At 39.3% G+C, this 13,283-nt stretch overlaps 2 long non-coding RNA genes across 2 annotated transcripts; both read left to right on the top strand.

Annotated features, from left to right (window-relative positions):
• The first annotated feature begins 4,426 nt into the window (after window positions 1-4,426).
• Window positions 4,427-6,861, top strand: LOC124256614. The gene is made up of 3 exons (XR_006893008.1): window positions 4,427-4,499; window positions 6,171-6,330; window positions 6,755-6,861. It is a non-coding gene; the product is annotated as an uncharacterized LOC124256614 (long non-coding RNA).
• A 2,022-nt stretch (window positions 6,862-8,883) lies between these two features.
• Window positions 8,884-12,392, top strand: LOC124256607. The gene is made up of 3 exons (XR_006893005.1): window positions 8,884-8,996; window positions 9,204-9,255; window positions 12,137-12,392. It is a non-coding gene; the product is annotated as an uncharacterized LOC124256607 (long non-coding RNA).
• Window positions 12,393-13,283: the final 891 nt, after the last annotated feature.

Raw genomic sequence — 13,283 nt, 5'->3', positions numbered from 1 at the left:
AAGGACCAGCCCTATAAAATGCACCCCCAAACCTGGTTGAAACATTCACATTACAACGTCAGCAGGATGCCGCGACTCACGACAGCTCAGAGGAACCAGGCGCTAGGAAGACTTGAAGCTGGCCACACTGCACAAGCCGGCATCACAGCGGTGCGCTACATCGACCAAGCACTCAGACCCCATGCCATACCACATTTCGCACGTCACCGGAATAACATTTTCAAGCCCGGGCCCATACTGCCAGAGCTACACGGGACTTCCTACAGCAGAATCACTTCCAGGTCAACGTTCGGACCATCTTCAGGATGCAGCGACTTTTCCGCGCCACCAACACCACAAATGATCGCCTCCGTACTGGCAGACCAAGGGTGACCACAAGAGAACAAGACCGCCATGTTGTGCAACAGCATGTACAGAATCCCTTCGTGCAGGCTTCCGAAACAGCACGCCAGACAGTGGGGAACAAACGGAAGACCGATCAGTACTGATACAGTACGCCTACGTTTTAACAGCGGGAACCTCCATCGCCATAGACCTAACCGTGGACCTATCCTCACCCTCGTCATCGGCGTGAACGTCTACAGTTTGCCCTACAACACCAAAACTGGCGATACAGGCAATGGAGAACTGTTCTGTTCACAGATGGGAGTCGGTACTGCGTATCAACTGCAGATGACAGAACAAGAATATGGCGACGACGTGGTCAGCGTTACTCAGATCAATGTGCTATGGAAAGAGACTCATGGGGAGGTGCGAGCATCATGGTATGGGGTGGAATAGGCCTGAACCAGAGAGAGGAGCCGGCATCACAGCGGTGCGCTACATCGACCAAGCACTCAGACCCCATGCCATACCACATTTCGCACGTCACCGGAATAACATTTTCCAGCCCGGGCCCATACTGCCAGAGCTACACGGGACTTCCTACAGCAGAACGGTGTCAACATTATGCAGTGGCCATCCCCTAATCCTGATCTGAACCCAATTGAACATCTTTGGGATGAAATTCAGAGGAGACTGATGTGATACCAAGGCCAAACACTGCCGATTTATTGCGCCCTTCTCAGAGTGTGGTTCCAGGTGCCAATGACCTTCATCAATCGATTGGTGCACCCCATGCATAGACTCTGTGCTGCAGTTATTGCCGCTCGTGGTGATCATACTAGGTACTGCAGTCAAGAGTCTGAATGGACTGCAAACGTTAACGTAGTGTCTTGAAATTGTGAATGAGTTATTCATTGATGTGTCAAGATATTGTACACAAACAATGTTTTTGATCCGCTTATTATGTCCATTTCTGTAATGATTTGATTACAGTGCCTATCTAATTTTGAATTCCAACTGACGTGTTTTTTTGCTGCTGAGTATACTTCAATTATTGATTGTTCAACATAAGAAAATGGTTTAAATATATATTCAATAGTTACTGTCTTAATACAATATGCTTTATAAGACCTATTCCTAAATACCCACCCGAAGTAAGGGGGAAGCATTCTTATTATGTGAAAATTGAAAAATACTGCATCTGTATCTGCTAGATGTTGATAGAATGGTTGTTGGTGTGACTACAAGAAGCGTGGGCTGGCTACTGCTACAGCAGCAACAGTTACCATATAGCACAACAGTACACAAAAATATTACGAGGGCTCCTCATACCTAAATCAGTTTTGTAATTGTATAATATTCTGATGCTTACAAATTAGACAAACATAACATAACGTTTTTTGCCATAACACGTACGTTTCAAAAGTCACGAGTTATAGATTCATTTAGGAAAAGTTTGCATACTTTTTCTAGAGCTTTTATTATAACAACCCTGTATCAAAGTGTTATAAGGTCCCCATAGCATTTCAGGTACAGAATACGAGGATTAATATTATAGGTACATAGACATAGGTGTAGCATTCACGTTGCAGATGGTAAAAGACCTAAGTATGTTAACTAAGAGGTATTGATCAAGGTACATCGTAACAAATAATAATCTGTGCAGTTTTCGTCTATCACATTTATAGGCGTGTGGATATTATGTCAAGCTGTATAAAGATTGGTTCATTAATGAAGTCAGTGAAAAAAAATGTTCGTGTGGTCACGATTTGGCTATTTATTTTGTGTTTGTCAACTGATGGTTTACTATAATATTTTATTTGTCCTCAAAGTAATTTTAAAACACTGAGATAATCTGGTTGTTATACTGTCCTCCAACGACAGGATTTTATACTGTTGAAATGTATTTGTCATTGATGCATATTGTCCACGATATGACTGAAATACTGCCGATGTGACGACAAATCTAAACTCACTCACTGATCCTGGATATCCGTTCCAGGATTGTTTGGATGCTTGATCATAGCTTCTGCTAGGTGAATACTAAATTATCATTGACTTTGTTGCCATTACCACCTCTACTTTATTGTGTACTGCCATTGAAAGAATTTGTACTTCCGCTCCGAATTTCGTACAGCTATGGTAATTCTTTTGCAGTGAAGTGTATTGGTTTGTTAACATAGTTAATTTCATAATACAGTTGTTAATATCTTTGGTATTTGTAGGTTTCACACTAATAGAAGCGACAAAACCCTTTCCACATTCATAAGAAATCCCTGCCCAAAGCAGAGTCGATTATACAATTGTGACTATATCATGAACATATAATTGTTTCAGCAGTATTACAGCTGTATGATGCTGTTTGTAAACAAATCGGGTCTAAACCAGACAATCCAGTGATTGTCACCATGCGATACGATGACAGAGCATGTGTTTATGAATCACAATGAAATAGTGATGATACCAGGTGCTCGCGAAAAGGTGAGCGTATCCTGCCCCACCGGTGGCACCCGTCATAAACATATGCCAATTCTAGTCATTTGTTCACTTGAAATAATTCGGGAACGTATGTTATAAGTCAAAATAGGGAATTGACATCATTTTTGTCACTGATGCATTAAATTTGGAAATGTCCTCCATATGTCTACCATAAAACTTCTTGAAAGCTTTACTGAGGCCTTGAATGTGGTAACCTTAGTCAAACGAACTAAATTCATATACGTACAAGTTTCTGGATCAACTAATTGCTTCCAACACTGACAACAACATACAAATGCAACTTTATGATGCTAGTGTTACTGTGAGAACCATTCACACATCCACACATTTGAAGTTTGAGAACGTGTGTAAATTAGTAAACCGTGCAATGACACAATTAATTCTGACCATGATACTTCAGGTCAGTAACCATGTATGAAATTCTTCAAAGGCATTTAGAAGTTGGTGTAGTAATACAAGACCATGTATGATGTTTATTCTGTAGACTTGTCCTGTGGGATCGGTTTGCTGGCACGTCCATCGTAGGTAAGTAAGATCACAGATCTGTTTTCTCCACTATACATGGCGTATGCATACACTTCTTGCTAAGCCAGGGTGCAAAAGTAATACATACAAGAAATAACATTAAGCTTAGGTTTGTATCTTGAGAAAACTGCTTATAATTTAATTGCAAATTTATTATGTACATGCATTTTCATCGAAAAAAGATGTACTTCAAGGACAGTTACTGTACAAATACTCGTTTCACGGACAATGGCACACGGTACATACACAACAAGATTGCCTGTATCTTGCGATTAATATACTCTGTCAGTATAAGATGACTCTACATTTGCCAGCTGGAGCTGTCATCTGTACCATGATGTGAATGTACATCGACCTCCTTTTCTTTGTACCATGCGATGGATCCGCTATCGTTTTGTTAAGCTGTACCTTGTATCACGCATATAAAAAAACAACTGAAAGAATAGTGCAAGTGATACCGTGGCATTTAATTAGGTAACCAAATAATTTGATTTGTGTTTATAATAAATGAATGAATGAATGAATGAATGGATGGAAGGGTGGATGGACGAACGAATGGTTGGGTGGGTGAGCGAGCGAGCGAGCGAGCGAGTGAGTGAGTGAGTGAATGGGTGAATGGGTCCTACTAATAGTCTATTTTATTAAGTCCCGACTAGCTGATAACAGGTACGCAGTATTGCTCTGTACGATGAAACTGAGCCCGTATTCTATTCAGCAGTTTTGTTATTAATGATTATTTACTTGTGGCATTATTATTGTCGGCATATTTGTTAAAACAAACTGACCTGTTTGTTTTTCCTTTGCGTTTACGAAAGTATTTGGTAAGGATGTGCGCTGTTTCGCTTAAATGCAGTGAATATCCACACCAGATTTTATGTTTATACGCATACACACGAAAAGTATACATACACGTTCATTCTTTTAAAATCGCAAACATACATTGAAGTAAATAAATGCATAATGAGTCAGATTAGATTTGTCTCTCCGTATATTAGAGACCACAATTTCAGAAACGACTTTGATATGCATGCGTTCATCCTTTAAGGTCTCGCCTTCGTTGACGCTCTGTGTACAGACTATTCTGTTTCCCTTAATGAGAACCAGTTGGCCGGCTTCGAGTCCCAGATTGCAGGTCATGAGCTCGGACACAGGTATGACTTACCCTCCGTCGTTTTTGTTTTGAGGAGTAAATGTTTTACGGGACGAACGAGTATATCGTATTAAAAGTCATGTGTCAATACAAAACTGAAAATAATAAAAGTAGGCTTTAAAAGTGGAATGGTAAAATACGTGGTAAAATATCATAGTTTCCTGCTTGTATAAATAAAACACCATTCGTCTCAGATCACTGTCATATTAACTCATTCTGTCAACTAAAATATGTTTTACAACCATTCATTCCCTTTGATGGTGCACTTATTTCCTTATAATGTCGGGTGGTGAGTAAGTAACAAGTTTATTTGCTAGCATTGTTAATTAAGCTCATTTCCTGCTATGCACCTGAAACAAAGTTGCTGCCAATATATTTCGAAATTTAAAAGGGTAACTTTTCGAATGGTCTCATGGTTGTCAGTTGACAGTAAGGAACAGGTAATCCTTGCAGGAAGAACACATTTCTGATCTAACCATCCCCAACGTAGCAAACTATTACGGCTGTCACAGCTGTTGACACTTGATCCGGTCTAGTAAAGTCATATTAGGCGGTCGCGCAATTTGGATTGATTGATTGAGTTTAGTTTTACGCCGCTGGTATCAGTATTCCATCAATACCACGCCGGGGGACACCATAAATGGGCTTCACACATTGTACCCATCTTGGGAATCGAATCCGGGTCTTCTGCGTGACGAGCGGGCACTTTAACAACGAGGCTTCCCCACCGCCCCCCCGCAATTTGGAACCGGAACTGGTTCTTGAATATACGCTTGTCATCTGGTAAAGGAAGTAAGCTGGGCCCCGTCTCGCATATTACAGGTTGTGGCGCGCAAAGGGAGCCGAAAACCAGATTAGTTCCGGAAGTAGCGACTCGCGAGATCATACAGGCACTATAGCCCCTTTAACGAAGATTCTCTGTTATTATTTTAAGATGAAACCCATTTGTTTACAAAGATAGGTTCTGATACTAAAAACGAGAGACCGACACTGGCTATAAATATGGCATTTTTGTAACTGCTATTATTCGATGACAATGGTTATATGATTTCCATTCCATTCGTTTGGCTTTTGTGCCATATAGTATGGCCGACCATCTGGAGGAATACCTTAGACATTATCAAAGCCAATGTGGTATTTATCTGTTGCCAAAAGACATAAAAGATATAACCTGGTCTATATATGGTGCCTCACCTGAGGCAAGTGAATTTGTTTTAAATTGCCTTTGTTCACCCAGCAGAAAATGGGTACCGGGTTGGAAAGTCATTTGACAATAACCTTCTGGCGCCTAACAGGCAGCTTGGGTTATCGGTGGTAATAATCTTGAGCTGCTTGTGCGCGCTTTGAACATGCCCCTTTGTAATTTGTGGTGTGGAGTATTGCGCGGTATAAGTACACTATTTGAGGCATTCTAGAAGTTGTAAGTAATAGGAATGACAAGTCTTTATGGATGATCAACTTCTTTATTGTACACTAGCGACCTTTCGGTATTGATACTTATACTTATAACGTTTTCAAGCATTATGCTTGAAAAGAGTATAAGTATCTATAACGAAACGTCTCTGGTGTACAATAAAGAAGTTGGTGATCCATAAAGACCTGGCATTCCAAGTACATACGCTATTAACAGAATAGTCTTTGATATAATGAGAAATCTCTATCTTCATTTCAGCATTGGAGCTCTCCACGATAGCGAAGAGGGGTGTTCAGATGCGAATTTCTTTATTATGACCGCATTTCTTGTCACGCCCGATGCCATACCCGATTCCTTGCTTGGCCAATCTAGTTCGTTTTTCACCATGCAGTATTGCCAAGTTCAACACAACTCTACAGTATGTCTCCTTTCAGCCATTTGTTTTCTTTTCTTCAGGAGTTACTGTTGTTGATAAGGATAACAATGTCATGTGATACTGAGACATGTTGAAGTGCAACGTTATAGTAAAATGCATTTTCATCATCTGCATAGCCTACTGTGCCACATAATCTTGATCTCAACGAGATATCCTCTCTAGAAACACTCCATACTTTCGAAGCGAATATACCGCATTTCAAACCTTAGAAAGTGCTTTCTATAAAACAAAATTGAGTACAAAATGTTTAAAGTCCTTCACACAACTATTGAAAAGTTTGGTTGTCAGTATTTCCATGTTCTTTCAAGGTCTGCAAATGGTGCTTGTTCCTTCCACTTTGTAATGCAATAGAAAAAGGCATAAGAAGGCATTATAATGGTTTCGGATGTATGGCATCTGATTTTAGGACTGCAGCGTGCACTCGTCAAGATTCAAACCTACCCACCATAGACCGAGGACCATCTGGGCAGCTCTTTGATGCCGATGCACAATGCCGGTTTATTGTGGGTTTAACTTCAAGGTTTTGCAGGGTAAATAAATTTTTATCTGATATTTTTTTTTATATGGAATAGATTGTTTCTTCCGGAAAAGGGTATATTTATGTCATTTACACTAAGATAAAATCTTGATTAGGAAGAGATTTGAAGTTCAAGTTTATCTAAGTTTAAATTAGACATAACCGTGGTTAATTTAACATTTCACAATACTCTTGATACCGTGACACATTCACCCTTAAAACTGTTAACCAATATGTTTTAATCAAACATGACGTCATTATTTAGAAACCGGATCTTGGGGTTCAAACACAAGAATCAAGCAACAAATGAAGATTTTTTCAATACCCTTATTCGTTATCATTGGGCACAGAACCTCCATTTCATGATCCTGATAGGGTCCATGCAGGTAGCAAAAGCACTGAAAGTCCCATGGTCCTTTGCATGGCTATTTACCGACAGTTGCTGGCGATCTATAGTCTGATTTTATGTTGTGTTGTTGACAACTGACTTAGCATTTTAAACTGATCTCATACTAGTTTTAATTAATCTGTGATAATCTAGTTGTTATACTGTCCTTTGCTGACAGTATTTTACAAAAAGTATTACTATATTTATTCTCAGCATAAAACTGTTTGTCTCACAAAATGGCTGGAATAATACCGATGTGACGTAAAATCATAACTCACCCCCTCACTCCATTTCATGCTGACAGCACATGGGTACAATGTGTGAAGCCCATTTCTGGTGTCCCTCGCTGTGATATTGCTGGAAAATTGCTAAAAGCGGCGTAAAACCATACCCACTCACTCATGCTGACAGAGGCATGTAGTCATGTATACGGTGTAATGCACGGTGACAAAATGTGTACACAACAAGTACTACTGAGGTTTGCAACAACTGAATACACTTTATGCCACCTTCACGTCATACTTGTTGGTCCCTGTCGGGCGCTCGGCATTAATGGGTACAACAAGGACTGGTCGGCTCGGAGTCAGTATAATGTGTCGGAGTGAGGTATTCATGCTTAACTGCGGCATGGTATCTCAGTGAGCTAGCACTATAGAACCAGATTAAGCCTGGGCTAGTAGAGTGAGTGATTGAGTTTAGTTTTACGCTGCACTCAGCAATATTCCAGCTATATGGCGGCGGTCTGTAAATAATCGAGTCTGGACCAGACAATCCAGTGATCAACAACGTGATCATCTCTGGGCTAGTAGAAGCAGCCACACATACATACGCTTGTACGTCGTCATATGAGCGAAATATTCTCACGTACGACGTTAAAGCCCATTTCCCCTCAAATTCACGTCAAAGACGTCGGAGTATTAGGCAGATTCATGCTTGAAACTGCGTCCGGCTGCAAAGGCATCAGCAAAGGTGTGATCATCAGGGCATGGAATCAATACCAGACGTTAGGATGAGCTACAAAGTACTCCGTTACCTGATTTAAAGTTTCGGTTGACATAATGATTTGAATTTTGATATTTTTGTGCTATGATGCCTCATAACAATCTGAAGGTGTCTTAAGCAATAACACAAACGTGAAATGAAAGCTGTGCATCATGTAACTATTGATTCACAATGATATTTGATACCGAATAAATTCTCGTCTTCTTGTCTTTTGACATAAACCTCATCAACATAAGTAAAATATAGATGCAAATCGATTTCGCCAGGCACATCGCGTCAATTAGATATAAAAGGCTTCTGTGTGCAGTGGATATAAGATACCACTGAACAACAGCACCAATCTTTCCCAATGTCTGATCAAATATGAGGGCACAAGATGTATTAATGCTGTCGTCCTGTACAGGAAATTGAAAACATAAATAATATGCTATTCTAAAACGAAAGGAAACATTATAAAAACTGTAGTGTGCAATAATTCCCACGACTGTAGTGATAATAAATAACGGGTTTTTAGCCATCTGTAGTTACCCGATTTTCAACACTGATTTAGCATCGTATTAAGGATAGGCAAATAACTACACATAGCTACCTCGATCATGATTGACTTTTTAGGAGGAAACAGCACAGATCGAGAACTGTTTTGACAGCATCTGCATCTCTCTCCGGTGTATTAATCCTGCAGTTCCATCACAGTGTTTGGAGATCTTTCCATTTCCGAGGACCTCCTGTGGCAATGGAAAGGTAACATTTGTTGAGAATTATCTCCTGAAACTGAATTTGTTGTTGACGTTATCACAGTGGACACAGGTAAAACCGTTGGAGTACAGTGTAATTATGCTCATATTAAACGGTCAAAGGAAGCGTGCAAATGTTAAAGCAAAAAGAAGAATGCCTTAAATTTGATCATGAATGTATTGTTCAAGATTTCCTCATACTTTTTTTTGACAGTGGTGTGAAGCTGGGCGTTGTGTAGCAAACACTGAGGCTCCGGCTACTGTTGGTAAGACATGTGATTGCTTGTACAGAGATAGAGGTTCCCCTTTGTACGTACAGAGATAGAGGTTCCCCTATGTACGCATACCCTGTAAAGTAAAGTTCGGATATTAAGAAACGGACAACAATTAAGATGACATAAATCAGGTATGTTGCTTTTCCAAAAGTATTGGACGTCAATTGATATTTCTAAACGTTCTCATCTATATTTTGTGCTGTAAGATAGTTTGATATCGTGGGTGTGTGGGTACTTTCAGAAGTGATTTACGGGAAAGAAAGAAAGAAAGAAATATGATTGACAAAGTAGTGACAATTCTGATAGGTAGATCGTTTTGGCACGGTCTCTTGCAATTCATTTGACACAGTTCGTATTGTTCAAATATGTCATCATGCTGTAGTGTTGGGTTTGAACTTGAGGTAAGATTGATATATGTCTTTTTATTCTTTAATCTGTAAATCAAGTCTCTTTATCTGACAAATCGACTCATTCCAAATTTGGAGAAACTTGTATCGCAGAAAATGAGTGTATCCTGACCTCAGATTAAAGTATCATAATGAATGGGTTATCAAAATGTCAATATGTTAATATTCACTCAGACATTGAACAGTGGTAATGTCATACATGTTTATGCAAATTAATAACGGAGACTATCAAATCATTTAATCTCTCACTGTATCAAACAGAAATGTTATCTATTGTACTAGCCTCAAAATACCGACATAAAGTCTCATGTCTCACACATTGAACTCATAAAATTAAACTCATATGACAAATTAATATATACTACAAACAAAAAGTATGGGAACACCCTAAACTTTGATAGTCATACACCAACTTAAACTTGGGGAGGTCATTTATACTCTAAGGTAAATGCAACTTTTTGTGTGCTTAATGGGCACTTTAAACGACATGATGGACAAGCAGTGAAGCAACTGATTCAATACTCGTTGAGTTTGAGTGAAATGAAATTTGTTTGTAGTATATAATACACTCAGAAGGTGTAATATATCTTGATATTCAAGTTAACTAGGCTCAGCTGTCGGGTCCCTATACTCCATACTTATAAGTGATATGCTGCAGTTCTGTCGTTACATTAGTAAAGGTTATTGTTGTCGGTGGTAATTTGTATTTATATCAGTTTATGAACTCACATCTTCCGATTTTTCTCCGGCGCGCTTCGACACCTGTTTAAAGTGACATATCTTCACACGAGACACTTGTTTTGATACTTTCAAAATCTGAAGTAAGACCCTCCTTGAATGTAAGGCCGTAAACAGTTATTTCAAAACATTGGATACAAGAAATATGGAATAAGCGAAACTATCTAAGTGAGTGAATTTAGTTTAACGCCGCACCAAGCAATATTACAGCCATATGGCGTCGGTCTGTGAATAATTGAGTCTGGACCAGACAACCCAGTGATCAACAGCATGAACATCGATCTACGCAATTAGGATACGATGACTTGTGTCAACCAAGTCAGCAAGCCTAATAACCCGATCCCGTTAGTCGCCTCTAACGACAAGCATGGGTAACTGAAGATCAATTCTAACCCGGATCTTCACGGGTCTGAAACTATGCAGAGTTACATTGTACAATGCATGGTCTGGCCTATTTGAATTTGCTGATCTAATTGAAGACTACGTTTAGATTATTTAGCGTTCTGACTGAACATTAAGGTAAACAGGCATTGACGTGGAAGGATTGATGGCTTCAGTAGTCTGTGACATATATTCACTGATGATTCTGTAATATCAGAGTGAGTGAGTAAGTTTGGATTTACGCCGCTTTTAGAAATATTCCAGCAATATCACGGCGGGGGACACCATAAATGGGCTTCACACATTGTACCCATGTGGCGAATCGAACCCGGGTCGTCGGCGTGACGAGCAAACGCTTTAACCACTTGGCTACCCCACAGCCCCTGTAATATCAGACACCTCTTAACTGCAGTTGATCGCATTCTGTACAAATACATATTGCCTTTTAACCTCACCCTCCATCGATACTTGTCATCGTTATACTCATATCCTATTATGTCAGCATTATGCGAAGTAGTTTCCAAATTGTGCTTGCCAGTCGGGCTAGCTATGTCTGAAAATTACTAGCCCACAAAATAATTCACTAGCCCGAAATTTGAATGTACACACGGGTTTCATCATTAAGCTGCTAATATGATGAATATTTTCATCAGGCCATAATCCAGCATGATTTAAAAGTGTATTATAAATCAACAAGACGGAGAGTGTGATATATTTACAAAATGACCCCATGAAAATTAACTAGCCAGTCGGGCCGCTGACTGTGGAGATTTAGACTGGATTTTTACTAGCGGGCCAGTGTTTATTTCGCACAAATGAAAATCACCCTAGTATGATTATTCGTTACAGTATCGGCATGTTGTCATGTGATTATTGTAGGTACCAACATCATGTGGCTTGTTTCATATGTTCATGTACTTTCTTCTCTTGAATGAGAAAACTACTGACATAGGCTTTTGACGGTTTTTTCATTTTTAAATAACAATGTGTGTCACAACTAAAGTAATTCATTTGTAAAGTAATTTCTAAAATATGTACGTCATTTCAGAAAGGTTCACCAGATAACAGAGCCAACTTAGTTTAGAATTAGATTGAGTAAGTCTGTAAGTCAATAAAATGATAACAGTAGGAACGCGTTGCAACACACCTATGTATCAAACAACAATAACATTGTTTTTACAGGAATCAATTGTGTAATAATCCCCAATGTGTTCATAGCTACGTATTGATTTACGAGAAACTCAGTTATTAGAATAGACACAAAGCTAATATGGATATAATTTCATAAGATTCGGATACCCAGTGTAATCTTTAGCATTACATAATGTGTATCTGAACATTTTCAGAGGGATGTCCTCAAGGAGATGATCCAACTGCTGCTTGTGACGCCGCTCAGTGTCCTAACTACAGGCCTGACGTAAAGAGTATTCTGTGTTGCAACACCTGTAATGAACCATATATTTGCCCAACAACTACAACCACCACCCCGACACCGTTTGGTGTGTCCAAATGTAGGCGAAAGTTTGGACGATAATTACGTGTAAATGATCATAGTGACTTTGCTTATTCCTGAGGTAGAATTGGCCAATTATACAAAGAAACGTTTCATAGATTTTCACGTTGACTTGACAATGGTGTGGCTGTACAATAAAGAAATTTAAAATCAAACATGTTTTCTGTTCCATGAAGAGCTGGTCCATTTGCGGTATAAAATAACATACACAGACAGGAAGTGGTGTGAGGTGTAGGGTATCACTGACCAAGTGATGAATGTAGACATATATGTTGAATCTATAATTTAAATCTACCCGGATTCCCGAAATGCTCAACACAAAGTACCCAGGAACACTGTCAGAAGAAAATCAGGCAATCCTAGACAGCTAACTGATTACATGAGGTCTCTACTCGGCAAGAAGGAAGACCCGACATTACCACATCATGACAACAAGGAAAGGTTTGGGAAACAGTTTGAGTGAATTCTTCATCAACAAGATTGACATTATCAAGAAGAGCATTGCCTCTACACCAGTTACTGGCCAGAAGTTGTTCCACGTGAACTCCGGAATATTGCCCATTGGGTGTATTAGAGCTATTCAGCAGAGCAGACATTGCGAAGATCATCATGTCATTAAAGAAAAGTATGTGTATTTTAGATCCTGTGCCGAATAAGTTTCTGATGGAACACCTGGACATCATTCTTCCAGTGATCACAAACATACTAAAGTACTGTCGGAAATAAGAAGCGCTTTGAGCATATCCCTGTGACGTGGAAAGGCGCTATATAAATGGCCTATTATTATTATTATCAATAGAAAAAAAACTGTATTTTCTCATTTATCTCTACAATTTATGTAGTTGATATGTGCAAGTGTGAAATATCTCTTAAACTAAGTTCGGCCTAACTACAGTCTCAAATGTAGGGACACAAGAAACGTAGAAAATGGACTTTACTGAGGAGAGATTAGTGCAGAAATGAGCAATGCGATTTTTCTC

This window comes from Haliotis rubra, unplaced genomic scaffold (assembly GCF_003918875.1).
Source record: "Haliotis rubra isolate DU_JTF1 unplaced genomic scaffold, ASM391887v1 Scf631, whole genome shotgun sequence".
Taxonomy (NCBI): Eukaryota; Metazoa; Mollusca; class Gastropoda; order Lepetellida; family Haliotidae; genus Haliotis; species Haliotis rubra.
The sequence above is the reverse complement of the archived record's forward strand: the minus strand, read 5'-3'. Positions and strand labels throughout refer to the sequence as shown.